This window comes from Pan troglodytes, chromosome 10 (genome assembly GCF_028858775.2).
Source record: "Pan troglodytes isolate AG18354 chromosome 10, NHGRI_mPanTro3-v2.0_pri, whole genome shotgun sequence".
In the NCBI taxonomy this organism is placed as follows: Eukaryota; Metazoa; Chordata; class Mammalia; order Primates; family Hominidae; genus Pan; species Pan troglodytes.
In genome coordinates this window covers 20,442,320-20,460,780 of record NC_072408.2, presented here as the reverse complement: position 1 = coordinate 20,460,780, position 18,461 = coordinate 20,442,320, and positions in this window count along the sequence as shown.

The window sequence follows — 18,461 nt, the reverse complement described above, 5'->3', positions numbered from 1 at the left end:
AGACTACAAAATGGAAAGGCAGAATGAGAACTATTCTGTGGGGGCACAATTTAGTTAGGATGATGACAGAAGGCCTTGCTGATGAGGAAATAACCTTCTAGTAAGATCTGAAGGAAATGAGGGAGCAAAACACTCAGATTCCTGGAAGAAGAGCATTCTGATAAGAGGGAAAAGCAAATGAGAGGCATTGAGGCATTGAGGAAAGCATCCTGCATGTTTGCACACAGCAAAGAAGTCAGAGAGGCTGGAGTGAGGCCAGCAAGGGGCGCAGTGGTAGGAGGTAATGTCAGGGAGACAAAGGACAACTTACATAGGGCCTTTTAGGTCCCACAGGTAGATTTTAAGCAGAGGAGGGTCACAGTCTGACTTAATTTGGAAAGGATCACTCTATCTGCTTTGCTGTGAATAGGATGTAGGGTGGAAGCAGGAGAATTGGGTGGGAGCCTATTACAATAACCCAAGCTATAAAGGATGGTGGCTTGAATGAGGATGGCAGCAACAGAGGTAGGGGGAAATGTCAGAGTTTGGATATGATTTGAATGTAGAGCTAATAAGATTTGCAGTTGTAGCCAATGTTGAACGCAAGAGAAAGAGAAACTTCAGGAAGTCATCAGGTTTTAGTCCTTAGCAACCAGCAGGTTGGAGTTAGCATTTACTAAACAGTATTTTTAAAAAATTGGCATTTAAAAGCAACAAGTATGGGGGCTCTCAGCATCTTAGTGTTGATCATGTTAAATTTGAGCTACTCATCAGTCATCCAACGGGAATGTCATGAGGCAGTTCGAGGTCTGGAATGCAGACAGCAATTGGAGAATCATCAGCATATAGATTAAGTTTTTTCCCGTGCCAATAAAGAGCTGAGAAAACCTTTGCAAGGGAGGAGACACCAAAATGGAAAACTGAAATTTTAAAGAGCAGGATGGTTAATATTTCTGTGGGATCTTCTCCAAGCCATGTGGCAAATAGTTAAAACAGTGCTCGGTTTAGCTCTTTCTTTCCCTGCTGCTCTGCCACACACCAAGTCTTCAACATGTCAACTCAGGCAAAGCCCAAAACTCAGAGCACTTTATGTGCTGGTGAGAGACACAAAGTGTCTGACTCCCACTGTCTTATTACTTAGGGTTCATGTATTGGGGGTGCGGTGTTCTACGGAGAGGAAGGAAAACACTGCCCCAGCCATGTTTGGGGGCAGGGAAAGAGAAGGGGCTTCTCTGTCTTTTCGGACCACCCTGAACTGATGCTACCTCCTCAGTCTCTGAGTGTGGCACATTTTAGCTTTATCTGTTAAAAATTTATAAGCAATAGAGGGCAGGAAATGGATACACTACACAATATTGCTCTACTTTAAAGATTGCCACTGTTGTGCTGAGCTGAGACCCAGACCTTAGAAGAGAAATCGATTGAGAAAATGTAAGTGGCCAACCTATGGCATCAAATAATAACTTCAAAATAAATGCCCTCACAGTTGTAAAATCACTACAGATACAATTGTTCAAGACCTCAAAGCAACTTTCAAAACTTGATTCCATTTTTGCTGCTGCTATCACCAATCTATAGCCAAGAAACTTCAGCCTCATAAACTTGAAAATGTTTGATTTCATTTTAAAAACCTTTGTGACCTAGTAAACTAACCAAGGGCTGCTAGGAGCAAAAACTGACATTTAGACGATCAGAAACGGGCTAAGAGCTTGGGTTTAGAACTAGGACAGTGGACATAAACTCTACTAAGGGAATATAAGGCCACAGTGGAGATGGGGAAGAGAAAGGTCTTGTCACATTGAAGAGCCTGAGAGGAAGGTGCTCAGGCCAGACTTAGAAATCCAGCCGAGAGTCCCCGTCACAAACCTTTCACTCTGCTATCAGCTAGACAGCTTGCCCCTTTCCCTTTTTACTTTGGGACAAATAGAGATGGTCTTTAAGTTTCATGGCTGCTCTCATTCATTGTGAAATTTTACTGCTCCTAAATATGGCAGAATTCTTAAAGGCCTAGCATAGCAAAGAGAGAAGACTACACTTAGCATTTTGGGTGCACGTGGGAGTAAAGGACTGCACTTTCCACAGAAGATACATTGCAATTGGCATGTAGGATTGCAGGGGTAATGTGCGTGGGCCACGGTGCAGAAGCAGCCAGTTAGGGGCATCTAAGCTGTGTTTTTCTTTGAACCTTTGCCTCTAGAAAATAATACCCCAATAAAGGGGATTGGCAAAGGCAGCCAAGCAGAACCCACACTTTCACTCCCCAGAGCATCTTGCAGAGATTATTTTGGTTGCTTCCCTGGCTAACAGAGGAAGGGAAATATGGGAGGAGAGAGGCAAATAAAGGTGATACTTGAGATGGCTCTCAAAGATGAAAAGAATTTTGAGAGGAAGAGAGGGCAGCCCAGGGGCCAGCGGACAAAAACACAGGGACGCAAGATTCAGTTCAATGAGGGAAGAAAGAGTTTCCTAATAGAATTATTCAATTTTGTTTTCAAGGCTTCCTCAAAAAGCAGAGTGAGCAAACTCACTGAGAATGTATTTCTTTCTTCCTTCCTTTATTTTTTAGACACAAATATATTGAGTAAACTCTATCATGTGCCAGGTGCTGTGCTTTGATCAATATTCCGCTATGTCTACATGGCTGTTCCCCACACTAGACATATGAGCCACTTGAATTTCTGTCCCTCCTTGTTGTTCTGCCCTGAGCACATATATTCAATATGTCTATTGGAGGGGAAGGAGGAAGGGAGAAATAAAGTATAGACAGGATTTCTGTACTGGTCAGCTGGTTTGACTCCTTGACACTCTATTAATTTAAATCACATCAGCCAAAGAGATATGGAATCTGCAGTTTAAAATTAAAAAAAGAAACCTTGAACCAATACTTTTTAAACCTTGAAAAAATGTAGGTGGAATACTCTGCTCCCATTCTACAGACCTTGGCTATAGGGTTTCTCCTTTGTCTGCCCAAAGAACAGGGAAGGGTGTTGGCTTGGCTCACACTTGAGAAACTTGGGCAGAGAAAGACCTTGTTCTTTCCATGCATTTATCAGAATAGAACCAGGTGCAGCCCCCAGGAAGCCAGTCAGGCTTTACTGTGTCTGGTTTCCTCTTCAAACTATGATCCAAGTCTCTCTGGGCAGAAAAGGGCCTCACTCGAAGCCACGGTGCTATTCTCACCTCCTCTGCAAGCCATGGAGAATGAACCCCAGTGAGGTCAGAGATCCCCAGAATCACACACACATGCATTAGAAGGGGCCATAAGACCTTCTGTTCCAAGCTGCATATTTCACAGGCCATGGGGCTGAGACCAGAGCAAGGGTACCTACCCTTGTGCCTTGGCAAGGCCTTATTTCCACACAACATGGGCAAAAATAAATGGACCCCTTGCTCTCCCTTAATCCTCTGTATTTTGCCAGCATTTCCAGTTTTAACCTCTCTCCATGTGCCTTTTGGGAGTGTTCCCTCCCCACAGCTACCTCTACCTATACTGCGAGAAGTGTCAGCTGCAGAGCTGCCTGTTAGTAAGTAGACTCAGGCAATGAAGAGGATGTTGAAGTGAGGTATGCCCTCTTGACCTCACCACCGTTAGCAGCACTGGCAAGCAGGAGAGGTAGGGAGAAGCCCAGCCTAATTGGCCAGAACTGCTGTGAGGCCGGCAAGCAGCAGTAGGGATGAGCGTGATCTCCATTGCCCTGGCTTACTCCTTCTTATCCTATCTGTGTGGAACCCCCCACCTCAAACTAAAGAGACTCCTCTAGGCCCATCACAGCTTCCCCAGAACATACTGGCCTAACTAGGCCATGCCTAGGCTCTTCCACCTGCCTTTAGCAATACTTTTTACTTGCAATCATCTCTGCTTTCTAACCTGGTTAATAGCCATCACTGCTGACAGCAGGCTAGAGGCTAAATTAGTTGATACTCACTTTTCCTGTACTCCTTATTTCTCTCTTCCTATCACAGAGGACTCATCAAAGTGAGTGAGCATGCAGTGACAAACAGGATAGTCACAAAGTCAAGACTGCAGATCCGCCACCTTCCTTCTTTTCCATAGCTGAACGATCTTGGGTGTGAGCATGAAAATGTTTTTCTGTGCAAGTAGTATTAAAAATTAACGATAAACAACCTCCATGGTTAGGCAGCCTCTCTCTGCATTTTCAGGGTCATCCAAATGATATCCTCAAAACCAGAAAAATCTCAGAATGCCTGATTTTATATAATCTGCCTTTCGTAGATAAGAGATATTGATAATAGATCTCTTTAAAGATTTTGACCATTCAAGCTGGAAAAATTCCTATTTTTATACCCCCACACCCAGTTTAGGCAACTGATCTGGAAAATAGAGTAGAAGGATCTCAGATTCTGTGTTGGGTGCTACCCACCATAAAGTAGGGAAGGGGTATATATCCAGCATGCAACAAGCTGTCCCAGGGCAGATCTTATGAAAATGAGGCACAGAAGGGATTTCCTTCCCCTCTCCCAGGAAAGCAGAAGTTTTGCACCCTCTTTGGATACAAAGGTGGTGTCCATTCATTGTGATCTTCCAAAGACTAGGTCAGAGCATCTCATTCTCCAGCTCAAAAATTCAATAGCTCAACCCTAAATCCCAATTCACTTCCAGATTCGTTGGTTTTCACAATCTGGCTTTACCTACGTTCCCATCTTTTAGGGCTTTGTCTATAAAATGAACAAGTCAAGATGAACTATTCTTACTGCCCTTTAAGTCCCACACTCACCCACCTTTAGACTTTTTTCAAACTGCCTGTCATGTCTTCCTCACCTCTTCACCCATCTCTGCAGGTCCACATCCCACTGTCCAAGGATAGTAAGAGGCAGAAATTGACCCAAAAGGAACTGATTGGAAAGACAGAAGAATATCTCATGAAGACCAAAAGCACCAAGTACACCCAGACCTTAGAAGAGACCAGAAAAAGAAACTGGGAAGCCCTAGGGAGCAATGATTCATTTCTCTCCCTCTCTCCTCCTCCCTTCCTTCCCCACTAATCAAATATGCTATCTCTACTTTCTCCCCTGAGGATGCTCTGTTGTTTTCAGTCTCCACTTTCTCATGGCCACCTCAGGCTCCTACGTGTTTTCTCAGCTTCAAGCTCACTAACCAACTGACTAGCACCCACAGTGTATCTCAATTCCCAGTGTATGGTAAAGCAGGTCAACTTGCCTACTGCACTGCCTCTCAGCTGTTTAACTCCCCTCCAGCCAGTCATGGCCAAGGAGTGGGAGCCTCCAGTACAACTTGGCAGTGCTTCTGTGCATTGCTGAGAGGCCAACGTTCTCATAGAAGCAGGACGTGATCTAGGCAGACTCCCCAAAAGCTTCCTACTTCAAAAATCCAGCCTAAATTCCAGCTGTCTCTTGAAGCTTCCTCTGATTCCACCATCTAGATATAACCTTCCATCTTTGAGTATCTTTCAATAGCAGGTGACAGCTTGATGTCCTTTTCTGCTGAGTACCTTCCCTCCAACTTTTCTCCTTCTAACAGATTCCCCCTCCACCCTCAGGCCAAGAAGCAGCACTGATCCAGGCTAAGCCAAGCATTGTAGTTTGCACAGATTGTCTTGATACCAACACTAGAAAGTGACTGCTCCTAAAATGTGAGATAGTCTGAGCTGATGAGATGAGCTACCTTCCTCTAGGATCCTAGAGTTTCTTGGCTACTTCTGGAAGCCTCCAGTAGGATACTATAAGAAAGAGACAGGGATTGGTGCAAGCTGGCCTAAATGGAACAGAAAGGAGAGCAAGATGAAATGTGGTTGGAGCTTCAGGCAGCATCCAAAAAATTAAGTCAATATCTGGGGTTCCCAGGCATTGTCTTTATTTCTGTCTTTCTGAAGCTCTTAGTCTTTGAGTTATCTCAGGATCCTAATAAATCTCTTTTTGCTTAGGGTAGCCATAGTTTGATTGTAGCCAATGAGATGTGGCATGCACAGCCCTTTAAACCTTTGTTATGATGCTCATTACCTTTTATATTGAATTACCCTTATTTGTCTACATATCTTCTTTCCCCTGTGACTCTGTGAGATTCCTAAAGAAAGCAATCATGTATCGCTGCTTTTTGAATGCCCCCAAAGCATGGAACATAAGCTCTTATAGTATGTTCAATACCTGACTGACTGAATGAATAAATGAAATATTAGAAAATGTACATTGTCTGCCAGGTACAGTGGCTTGCACCTGTAGTCCTGGCTACTTGGGAGACTGAGGAAGGAAGGTTTCTTGAGGCCAGGAGTTTGAGACAAGCCTGGAGTTTGAAACATAGCAAGATGCAGTCTCCATAAATTTTTTTTTAATTAGCTGGGCATGGTGGCACATGCCTGTAGTTCTAGCTGCTAAGGAGGGTGAAGCAGGAAGATCCCTTGAACCCAGGATTTTGAGGCTGCAGTGAGCTATGATCATGCCACTTCAGTCCAGCCTCAGCAATAAAGCAAGACCCCATCTCAAAAAAAATTTTTTAAAAAAAGGCCAGCCCTATTCCCATGATCAGGTGCTTCATGAAATTGGGAAATATGTATGAATAAAAGGGAATAATCACTGCCTAAATCAGTGTTTTGGAAGATGAATGGTATAGTCTTCTACATGGCACCTGAGTTTCCTGAGGCTGTTTCCTTCAACAGCCCAGGAAAGGACGCAGCCTTGGGTTGTGTCCGTGCCCAACTAGGACGCAGGGATATGGATGGATGTGGCCTTTGTTTAATAAGCCTTCTATTTGACATGCTGCTTGGAGAAAGAGATAGGAGATGACCCTTTACCACCCATCTTAGTAGTCTTATAATCACCCCTAAAGCATGGTATACAGAGAAAAAGCCTTCTTGTCACCCCCTGTAAAAGGCATGAGCATTGCTTCTTATGGAATCCAATCTGTTGCATTCTTTGGTTTCAATACGACCCAGAAAATGTCTGAAACAACCAATCCCCACCCAAAAACCACAGACACTGTGGTTTTGCAAAAGTACCTATGGTTGGGTCCATTTGCTCCTGGAAATTTGTAAGGTCTTGGAAAAACCAAACTGACCATTCCAAAGTGGAACTGGAAAAAGAGTCCTGAAAATTTCATGTAACTAACTTATACCTTCTCTTCAACTTCTGCTCCTCCTACCGAGTCAGCTCAAAAGCCCTTTGGAGGATTCAAATTTGTCATTTCTCATTGAGAAGCTACCCTCTCTAGACCCATGAAAGGCTGCAGATTCTCTCAGCCTAAACTCACATGTCAGTCTCCCTCATTATCCCCAGAGTCCAGGGCTGCCAGGGCTGAATTTTTAAAAAAGCCTCACCCCACCCTTTCCTAATGATGGCTGCCTGTCTTTAGCTTGCTCTGAAACAAGCACTAAGGCTGTTTCAGAGACACCAGTGGTGTCAGCCCCTAGCTTACACTTGCTTAGTCACTCCAGAGCCCAGAGAACCTTTGTCCTTCCCACATGCTTGGCATTTCACAAAGCTATCTCCCTTAGGACCACTCAGCTATAACATTTTCCCAGCATGTCTTCTCCTTGTCAACATGACACAGGACTGGCAGCCCTTCAAAGTGAGAGAAAGACACTAGAGCAGGCAGGCGTGCACGCACACACACATGTGTGTGCGCACACACACAAGGAGGAGGGACAAGAGAGGGAGAAGAGAAAGACCTCACTAAAGGGGCAGCACTGATTTTAGCTTAAACATAAAAGTGCCCCTAAGTAGCAAAAGCTTAGCAGTGGACATCTTATTTTGATAAGAAGCTATGGGAGGGTTCAGTTTTTTCATGCACTCTTCCCAAAAGCCCTTAACAGATTCTTTAGACAGGACTCCATTTTGGTGTGGCCAAAATGCAACCACTTCTAGGGACTAAAGTCTCCACTGGCCTTAATGTTGCCTACCAAAGATGCCGTCCCCTGCTGGTCCTTTTAATGCCAGCACCTGTGCCTCATCTGGCATGGATGGAGCTGGCAATGCCAAAGGGCTCTTGACTATGTGAATGCACTGAACTTGGGTCTCCATTGGACGGGTCCTGCTATGTTGTGCTTCTCTGCCTTTGCAAATTGTTCTCTTTGCCTAGAAGGCACCCTTGCCCTTTCTCTACTTATTTACCAGAAAACTTCACCTACTTAAAAGTTGGCTCGAGTCATTCCTCATCTGGGACTCCCTAGACACCACTAGCTGCATCCATTGCAACGTGCATAGGCCTCCATATTGCAAACGTCACACTGTCTCGCATTTGTCTTTTGATGTCTCCATCCAGCTAAAAGTTTGCGTAGACCTTAAAGGCATAAACATGGCTTTTCATGTCTGTATCCCTAGCACCTAGCACAGCTCCTGCCATATAGAAATCTATAAGAAGCATAAATGCCATGAAAAGCTAGGGAAATGGTTGGTACTGAAAGATTCTTCCTTTTCTTGCCACTTTCATTTAACAGAAATAAATTTCAGTACATGCTTGAAAATACTGCTTCACTGTCCTACTGAAGAACTACCCATCCTCCACACAAAGTGGCCCATTCATGGCAGTAACCCTAACCTCCTCCCCCGATTGTCACAGGCTAGGCGTATGACCCAGGCTGACCAGTTAGAGCATTCCATTTCCAAGACCACAGTAACAGGCTCAAGGATGAGCATATCACACAAAGAAGTCCAATCGAAGCCTTCTCTGAAATGTAATATCATGTGAATGCAGAGAAAATGATCTCTCCTCCTAGAATGTAAATTGTCATAATATAGATTTAGAGCTGCTAGTTGCCTCCTTTCTTCCTCACCAAAATTAAGCCAAAACTCAGAGGGAAGCACACATAAAGATGTAGAGAGACGCAGAGGCAGAGCCCTAATTAATATGTTGTTTTGATACCTAGATCCAGCTGTGCCTGAAAGCAGATCCATCTCATCCTTCCTAGTTATTAGGGTTTAGAACCAGGTCAATTTCCATCTGTCTCATTGTTTTTTCACCTCTTAAGCTACTTGGAGTCAAACTTTTAACATTTAAAACCAAAAGGGGCTTAATATACGTCTTTTTTACTCAATTATAAAGTGAGAGTTTCTCCTGTACCCATGAAACTCTTGCTTAATTACTGTATTTCAAACACTAAAAATTGTTTGGGGAAAGCCCACTGGCCTTAAATGATCTCAACTATTGCTAGTATTTGGTGCTCTGATGCAGTCTGACATAAATCTGACATGATCTATTTAAAAGAGGACAAAACATTTTAACATAGATTTAGTAATTATTCTCAGAGGAATTGAAACTGTTTATTATCATAATTGAAACACTTAAAGATCACTTTCAGAAGCAATGCCCTGGCAAAAATAATACAGCTTTTGGAAGGAAACAGAGAAGAATATCTTCCTGACCTTGGAGTAGGGAAAGAGTTCTTAAATAGAATTCTGAAAGCCCTAACATTAAAGAGAAGAAAATCAATAAATTGGACCATGTTAAATTAAGAACTTTCATTCAAAGATATTATAAGACAGTGAAAACATAAGCTACAGACTAGGAGATGATATTTCCAATAGTTATCTATCAAAGGACTTGTATCCAAAATATATAAAGAACTTGTACAAAGCAATAAGGAAAGTGCAGAAATTCAATAGAAAAGAAGTAGATAAAAGAGAATATCAAATGGTCAATTTGATGTTAAAAGGTTCCCAGCATTACTAATTGTCAGAGAAATTCAAATTAAAACCACAATGAGACAACACCACAAATCCAATAGAATGGCTAAGATGAACACAAGAGTAGTACCAGGTTAAACCTGGTACTATCTTGTCGGTAGAAGTATAAACTGGCACACCACTTTGGGAAATGGTTTCAAATATTTGTTGACACTGAAATTCTTCATATAGGGTGCTGGTAAGGTTCTGTATCTTGATGGGTGTTGGGTGTAAGGGTGTGTTTACTCTGTGTCAATTCATTGAGCTGTATTTATGTTTATGCACTTTTCTGAATATGTGTTTGACTTCAGTGCTATCAGGATCAACAGCATTGTTCAAGGTCTGGGATCTCCAGCAACAGCAGTGCAAGCCTGGTCAGCAGCACCCTCATGACGTGAAGTTAGGGAGCTGTGCGAGGGTCGAGCTCTGTTCTGTCTCCTGGTTCTCCTGTCCCTCATTACCCCTTACATTAGCCAGAGTCTATTTCTGTTCCTTGCAACTCAGAACCCTAACTGGCACAACTCTGCATAATTTTTACATAAATAATTAACTTAAGATTACAAGTTGATATTTGATTAAAAGTTTATACATCCAAAGTTAACAAACTATTTCTTTTGCCATTTTTCTGATTGAGAAATGGGGTAGCTTATATTTAAGTTCTCTTTTATCCAGGCATAAACACAATAACATACAGTTCATGCTCCTTCAAGTGTCTACTCAAAGGCCGCTGGTGTAGTGGTTAGGTACTTGGACTCTGATGCTAAACAGACTGGGGTTGGATTCCCAGCTCCAGTGTTTGCTGGCTGTGTGATCTTGGACAAGCTCCCCAACTTCTCTGTGTCTCAGTCTCCTCAGTTGTAAAATAGGGATAATACCTTCTTCATAAATGTATTATGACAAAACACATGTAAGGCATTTTAAATATTAGCTATTATTATAATTATTCACATGAAAGAGACTCGGGCTCTGTGATTTCTTGAGTAGCATACCCTGCCCAGGACTGAGGCAGCTGGAAACAGAACAGAAGGAGTTTCTGGAAACAAATGAGAGTATTTCCCATTTGGGCTGGACCTATGTCTCTTTTTTCTATAGGGTTTTGGGGAACGGGTGGTATCTGGTTACATGAGTAAGTTCTTTAATGGTGATTTGTGAGATTTTGGTGCACCCACCACCTGAGCAGTATACACTGAATCCAATTTGTAGTTTTTTATCCCTCATACCCCTCCCACCCTTTCCCCCTAAGTCTCCAAAGTCCATGATATCATTCTTATGCCTTTGCATCTTCATAGCTTAGCTCCCACTTGTAAGTGAGAACATATAATGTTTGGTTTTCCATTCCTGAGTTACTTCACTTAGAATAATAGTCTCCAGTTTCATTCAGGTTGCTACGAGTGCCATTAATTCATTCCTTTTTATGGCTGAGTAACAGTCCATCACATATATATACAACAATTTCTTTATCCACTTGTTGATTGACGGGCATTTGGGCTGGTTCCATATTTTTGCAATTGTGAAATGTGCTGCTATAAATATACATGTGCAAGGATGTTTTTGTATAATGACTTCCTTTCTCTGGGTAGAGATGCAGTAGTGGGATTGCTGGATCAAATGGTAGTTCTACTTTTAGTTCTTTAAGGAAACTCCGCACGGTTTTCCACAGTGGTTGTACTAGTTTACATTCCCACCAGCAGTGAAGAAGTGTTTCCTTTTCACCACATCCACGTCAACATCTATTATTTTTTGATTTTTTGATTATGGCCATTCTTGAATGGGTAAAGTGGTATTCCATGGTGGTTTTGATTTGCATTTCCCTGATCAGTAGTGATGTTGAGCATTTTTTCATGTTTGTGGCTATTTGTATATCTTCTTTTGGGTATTGTCTATTAATGTCCTTAGCCCACTTTTTGATGGGATTGTTTGTTTTTCCTTGCTAATTTGTTTGAGTTCCTTGTGGATTCTGAATATTAGTCCTTTGTCAGGTGTATAGATTGTGAACATTTCCCCCCACTCTGTGGGATGTCTGTTTACTCTGCTGACTGTTCCTTTTGATGTGCAGAAGCTCTTTAGTTCCACCTATTTATCTTTGTTTTTGTTGCATTTGCTTTTAGATTCTTGGTCACGAAGTCTTTGCCTAAGCCAATGTCTAGAAGAGTTTTTCCAATGTTATCTTCTAGAATTGTTATAGTTTCAGGTCTTAGATTTAAGTCCCTGATTGATCTTGCATTGATTTTTGTATAAGGTGAGAGATGAGGATCCAGTTTCATTCTCCTACTCATGTCTTGGAAGGAAGCAATAAAGACCCTGAATGGTCATGACCCTCCTCTGAATACCCACCACGACCCATCCTCCCATACCCCACCTCCTATTCACACTGCTGCAGCCAACCCCTGGCCATGTTCACAAAATCTCTGTGCTCTATTTAGGCCTCCAAATCCCAGAACTCTTTGATGTGCCTCCCAAGGTCCTGTTTAATGGTAATTGGCAGTCAGTCTCTGGCAGCTGCAGCCACAGCTGTAAGGGTGGGACTCCAGTCCACTGGTTCAATGAATCCTCTCCTCCCTTCCCAATCTCCATCTGACATACTCCCCATCTCAGGGGCTTCAGCTACTCCACCCCTCACCCCACTCCCAACCCCAAAATCCTGGCCTTATGTGCCGTACCACCAGCACCCACTTCAGACACTACCTTTAATCTGGGCTTTGCCTTTTCCTTGGTTCTGTGGTTTTCAGGTGTCTCCAAGATTTCTACCCTCATCTGCCTAGAGTGACCATGGACATTCCTCTCTTCCTGGTCTTCCTCTGAGCTTTTATCCTTCTCTAAAAGAATCTCGTACATTAAAATAACTTAAAAAGAAAAATTAAGAAAATGTTTAAAAAAATGAGCCATATATATTTATACACACACATATACACAGATGACACTAGATAAAGTTTATTTAGGGAAGAGAACTGCCTTTAGTTAGGAAAATACCCTGCTATGCCAACCAAGTGCAAAAGATGGGCCCCAAGGGCTTAGTCTGAAAGGAGACCATCAAAGACATAGCTAGATTTCTTTTGCTCAAAAAAGCATTAGAACTTAGAGACAGATGAGAGAGAAGAGGGGAGAGAGAGGCCTGTGTCACATAGCTTAGGGTTGTCTCTTGCTGGGAACAGCAGCCAGCAGGAAATGCCCAAGAACATTGAAGAACAAGGTGTCTATTATATAGTAAAGTTGTGATGCTGCAATGGAAACCCCCTCCATGGCCCTAAGCCTTCACTTAGAGATAGCTGTACACTAGCCTTGTGATGATGCCACTTGGTGGGAGTGAAGGAGTCACATCCAGCCAGAAGTAACAGTGAGGATAAGACCAGGCATGCACAGGTTGTCCAGGAGACCCACAAATTGAACTGACTCAGCAGAAGCAGGAATTTAAAGCCTGAGCTGACCAGTGCAAGCCATCAGAGTGGATGATGGAAATGACAGAGAAACAAGAGCTCTGACTTAGACATCCAAAGATGTGGATCTGAGTCCTGGCTTGGTCACTGATCTTGGATGAACTGTTGAGCTTATCTGGTCCTCAAGGGCCTCACCTGTAAACTATGCTCCTGCAGCACCAGACAAAAGCTATGGTCCCTACCAGCTCCAACTTTTCAGAGCACTCATGCTGCCTTCCCACTTTTCCCTAACCATTTGAGTTCACCTTCCCTTGATTAGCTGCCTCTCTCTGCCCTTTTACAAAGTTGGGGAGCAAAGTTAAGATTTCTCAATGCACATCCATGGGAAGCTATGCGTCCACCACTCCTCCCTCTTTAAGCACAGAGATGGAGAAGCCCTTCTCTTCCTGGCCTGGAGAGCAACAGTACAGAGGCACAAGCCAAGCTTAGAGGTGAAGCACATGCAAGTTGAATAACTTGCTAGTTGTCTCATAGGTTATTAACAAAACCAACCCTAGATCCAGGCCTGCTCCTTGAGTTGCCACCCCCTCAACGGCATACTATTAGTTATCTTCCTTCTGTCATTGAGCATGTGTTTAATAATTGCTAGTACTTAGGAAGAAGGAATAAGGGAGATAAAATTTGGGGGAATAAAATAATTTAAGATGAAGTGCTTGGCCTCAGAACTTGAAGTAGAATTGGAAATGCACCACTTCCCAATCTCTTCGGTAATATCTTCCTTAGCCTATCAGTGGAATTTTACCAGAAAGCTATTAATTCAATAAATTCTTATCAAGTACCAACCCTATTCCACCACTATGCTATCCTATGAGGATAAAGAGGTGAACAAGATAAGTTTCCTATGAAGTTTATAGTCTAAAGAGGAAAGACTGACCTTAAAATAGTAATCACATCACTACAGATAATTAATTAGTTAATTACAGTTTTGATGTGTTTTATGAGACTGTATAGCAAGGGAACCTAACCTAGCCTAGGGTGTCTGGAAAGCCCTCCATGAAGAAGTGACTTTAAGCAGAGACCTGCAGTGTGCTGTGAGTTGGCTAGATGGAAGAATAGGAAAGGGAATGGAGGAAAATGGTCCATGGCAAGGAAGAGGCATGAGCACAGGGCATGGCCACTTTGAAGAACTGAAAGATGACTAGCTTGGCTGGGATGTTGAGAGCCAGGAAAATGTTGGTGAGAGAGGCAGGGGCCAGATCATGCAAGGTTTGTTAAGGTTCTGGAACTTTATCCTAAGAGCAGTAGGAAGTCATTTGAGATCTCTAATCAGCTCTCAATGAGTTACAGGCATCCACCATGTTTGTTTATTTCATCACGGAATCTAGGCCAGCCTTAGTCTGAAGCACTGCCAGATGTGCTGTTCCTGACAAGTGCCCCCGGGCTTCTCGAAAATGTCTTTGCCTTTCCCCCTCACAGTCTGTCTTTCCACCACTGAACCCAGTTACCATGTGACAGATTGGGGATGGCAGAAAGGAAAGCTGCGGGTTCCCAAGGGAAGCCTGAGCAAGAAGCCAGCAGTATCCTTTCTTGGCCTCTCAAGTCCCCTTTGGGGATTGTGGAAAAGTCCAAGATCCCCTGTGTCTCCATCTTTGCATCTGGCATCTGAGTCTGCCTCACCTCCCTAGGATGTTGGAGGAATAATTAAATTAAAGATATGAGGTGTGACATTTCCCAGGTGCTGGGGTAACAGCTGTACATGTACATAGGAAAAAGTGCCTTGGAGAAGTACCCAAGGACAACAACACTGGGGGAGCGGGGAGGAGCTGCCTGCCAGCCAGGACCACATGTACATTGCTGCAGCCTCGGCCACTCCCGCAGAGACGGGTAGGAAAGGCGGCATAGCTTTCCAGAAAAGTTCATCTGGTTGCTGTTACAGTCAACAACCTATTCAGTAAATATCAATTATGTGCTGGAAACATGAAGATAAGTAAGACCTGAGGCATACCGTGAACTGGAGGTGACAGACATAAATACCAGGATTCATAAAATGTTCTTGGAAATGTGAGGAGAGATACATACATGACACATGGGTACATACATTATACATGAGTCAAATATACATATATGAAATGTGAGTCAGATATACATACACGATACATGAGTCAATTCCAGCATTTTCAGAGAAAGTAGTGTGTGTGGAGAAATACACACACACACACACACACATATAAATACACACACACATATATATACACATATATATGTATATATATAATATCAAGTAGTATTATGTAGAATAATCCCTGGAACCTGTAAATATGTTACCTTACATGGCCAAAGGGACTTTGCAGATGTGATTAAGGTTGAAGACCTTGAGATGGGAGATTATCCTGGATTATCCAGGTAGGTCCAGTCTAATCACAGGAGTCCTTACAAGCAGAAAACCTTTTCCAGCTTCAGTCAGCCAGAAAGAGAGCAGAGGACAAAAGAAGCAGCAGGAGAAGTCTGAAGCGTGAAATATACCTGCCCTACTGTTGCTGGCTTTGAAGGTGGGGGATGAGCGCCCTGAGCGAAGAGAAGTGTGTGGCCTCTAGAAACTGGAAAGGGATGGGAAAGAGATGCTCTCCTGGAGCTTCCAGAAAGGAGTGCATCCCAGCCGACACCCTGATTTTAGCCTGGTGAGACCTGTGTCGGATTTTTGACCTACAGAACTGTAGGGTAATAAACGTATGTTCTTTTAAGCCAGTCAGTGTGTGGTCATTTGTAACAGCAGCAATAGAAGACTAATACAATAGAGAGAGAAATATAGATTCTGTGAGTGAGTGTGTGTGTGTTTGTGTGTGTTTTCATTGATTATCTTTCAATCAGGAGTTCTCAGGTACAAATGACACCATCCACTCTAGCTAGTTTAAGCAACAAAGAAATGTATTAAAGGGTATTAGGTAGTTCAGAAACTTCCCAGGAGGGCCAGAGAGGCTAACTCTGAAAGTTCACAGCCAGAAGTGAGCCCAGTTGCATCCCAGAAGTTCCTCCAGCACAGCATGCCGCAGTTACTGCCTGGCACCCGTGATGCTGAAGCACACCCATCCACAAAACCCAATGCCCTCACTGCCAGGCTGGCCAGAACATTCGTGCCCTGGCACAGCCCACACTCATACCACTCATGTCCATATAACGTTTCATGAGGGCACTTCTCATCGGTAAAACTGGGGTCTCATATCTGCACCCCCTGGTTTTCTGGCAGGGCTTTCACTGTGTGGAAATGATAGAAATATAGAAAAGGTCCTCAAATGTGGTGTGGAACAAAATGAGCAACGTCCACTACAAAGGCCTTTAGTTGGTCCAAGCACTCTTCAGGTTGCCACAGCTTCAGTCGTGGTGACTCAGCCCGATCACTCATTGATGTTACCTTCCCAGACCCTGAGGCACCCAAATCGGCCAAACATCCAGTGCTTCCTAGAAGGTGCCTTAGGATTGGGGTCATAAGATTTTGAGTTGACCCTTGTGGATAGGTAGAGCAAGGATATTCCAGGCAGAATGCAGGTATTCAAGTATAGGAAGTTGCAGAAGAGCTTGGCACGTGGAGAGAACTGAGTGTGACTGGGGCCCAGGAAGTGATGGGGAAATCCTGGGGCACAAGGGAAGGGGTAGTTACAGGCGGACCATAAAGGCTGTAATAAACTATGCCAAGAAGCTTAGAATTCATCTTATAGGCAACAGGGATCCATGGAAATGTTTTAATTAAGGAATTGACATTAGGTAATTTTTAGAAAGATAATTCTGGCAGTGAGTGGTATGACAGACACATTGGAGAGAAATAAAATGGTTAGGATTTCTAGTTACTAGGAAATAAATGTGATGGGAACAAAAGCAGTGGCAATGGATATTATGGAAACGGGGTTGATTCAAGAACTATTTGGGAAGGAAAATTGGTATGATGCTGTAACTGAATGGATATGGTTGATAGAGAAGACTCAAAATTATTAGAACATCTCAGACTTAGACAACTGGAGAGAAGCTCTTGATATTCACTAAATTGGGAAATTTAGAGGTTGGTAAATATAAGAAGAGGCTTTGGGTAAGATACAAATTTGATTTGCACCTGTGATTTCAGATGCCTGTGGTACATACAGATGAGATGTCTTAAGAGGGAAGTGAATACAATAGTCCAGAGCTTGGAGAACAGCTGAGCTGGAGACATCGATTTTAGGGTCATCATGGGGATGACCGAGTCTTGGGCTTGGGTAAGGATTTCTCAGGGACAGTCTGTGGAAGAGATGAGGGATGAGGACCCAGCACTGAACAGGTGCCATACGTAACAGCAGTGGAAGACACCACGGGCATGGGAAGTCCTGTCCATCACCACTGAAATGGACCTGAGGTTGACTTTTCTCTTTTGATTTTACATGGCACCAAATCAGCTGGGAGGCAAAGTTAAAGCATGCCTGGCAAGTATGTGACTGGAGTTACAGCTGAATTCTTACCCTGTGTGGGCCAGTATTTCCTTCCCCTGACACAGTCAACTGGAGCAGCCAACTACTAAACACCTGCCTTGCCTGTTGTCCCAGTCTTAAGAGACACTTCCTGCATAGGGGGCCGTGGCGCCTAACACACGGCTCCACTCCAGCTTGGCAATACTGTTGGACCAAGGGTTATTGTAGTCCATTCAGGCCGCTATAGCAAAATACCTTAGACTGCATAATTTATAAAGAAGGGAAATGTATTGCCCACAGTTCTGGAGGCTGGGATGTCCGTGATCAAAGCTCTAGCAGATTCAGTATCTGGTGAGGGCCCGTTGCTTTCAGATGGTAACTTCTGTGTGTCCTCACCTGGCACAAGGGGCCTCTTTTATGAGGGCACTAATCCCACTGGTGAAGGTGGAGCCCTTATGACCTAACCACCTCCTAAAGGCCCCACCCCTTAACACTATCACATTGAGGATTCTGTTCCAACATACAAATTTAGTGGAGGGGCCGGGCACGGTGGCTCATGCCTGTAATCCCAACACATTGGGAGGCCAACGCGGGTGGATCACGGGTCAGGAGTTCAAGACCAGCCTGACCAACATGGTGAAACCCCATCTCTACTAAAAATACAAAAATTAGCTGGGCGTGGTGCTGTGCGCCTGTAGTCCTAGCTACTTAGGAGGCTGAGGCAAGAGAATTGCTTGAACCCCGGAGGCAGAGGTTGCAGTGAGCCAAGATTGCGCCACTGCACTCCAGCCTGGGTGACAGAGTGAGACTCTGTCTCAAAAAAAGATATATTAGTGGGGGACACCAACATGCAGACCACAGCAGTCATCAATATTTGGACTGGCCAGCAACATATGGTCTATAACTATGTGTTAGTCTACAGGCTAACACAGTTGGCCTGTAGGAGAGTTGGAATAGACAACACTGGGCAACTTGGCATTTGGCGTTTGAAGCCAGTAAGAACACAATGACCAGGTACAACATTAAGCTAATAGGCCCCAGA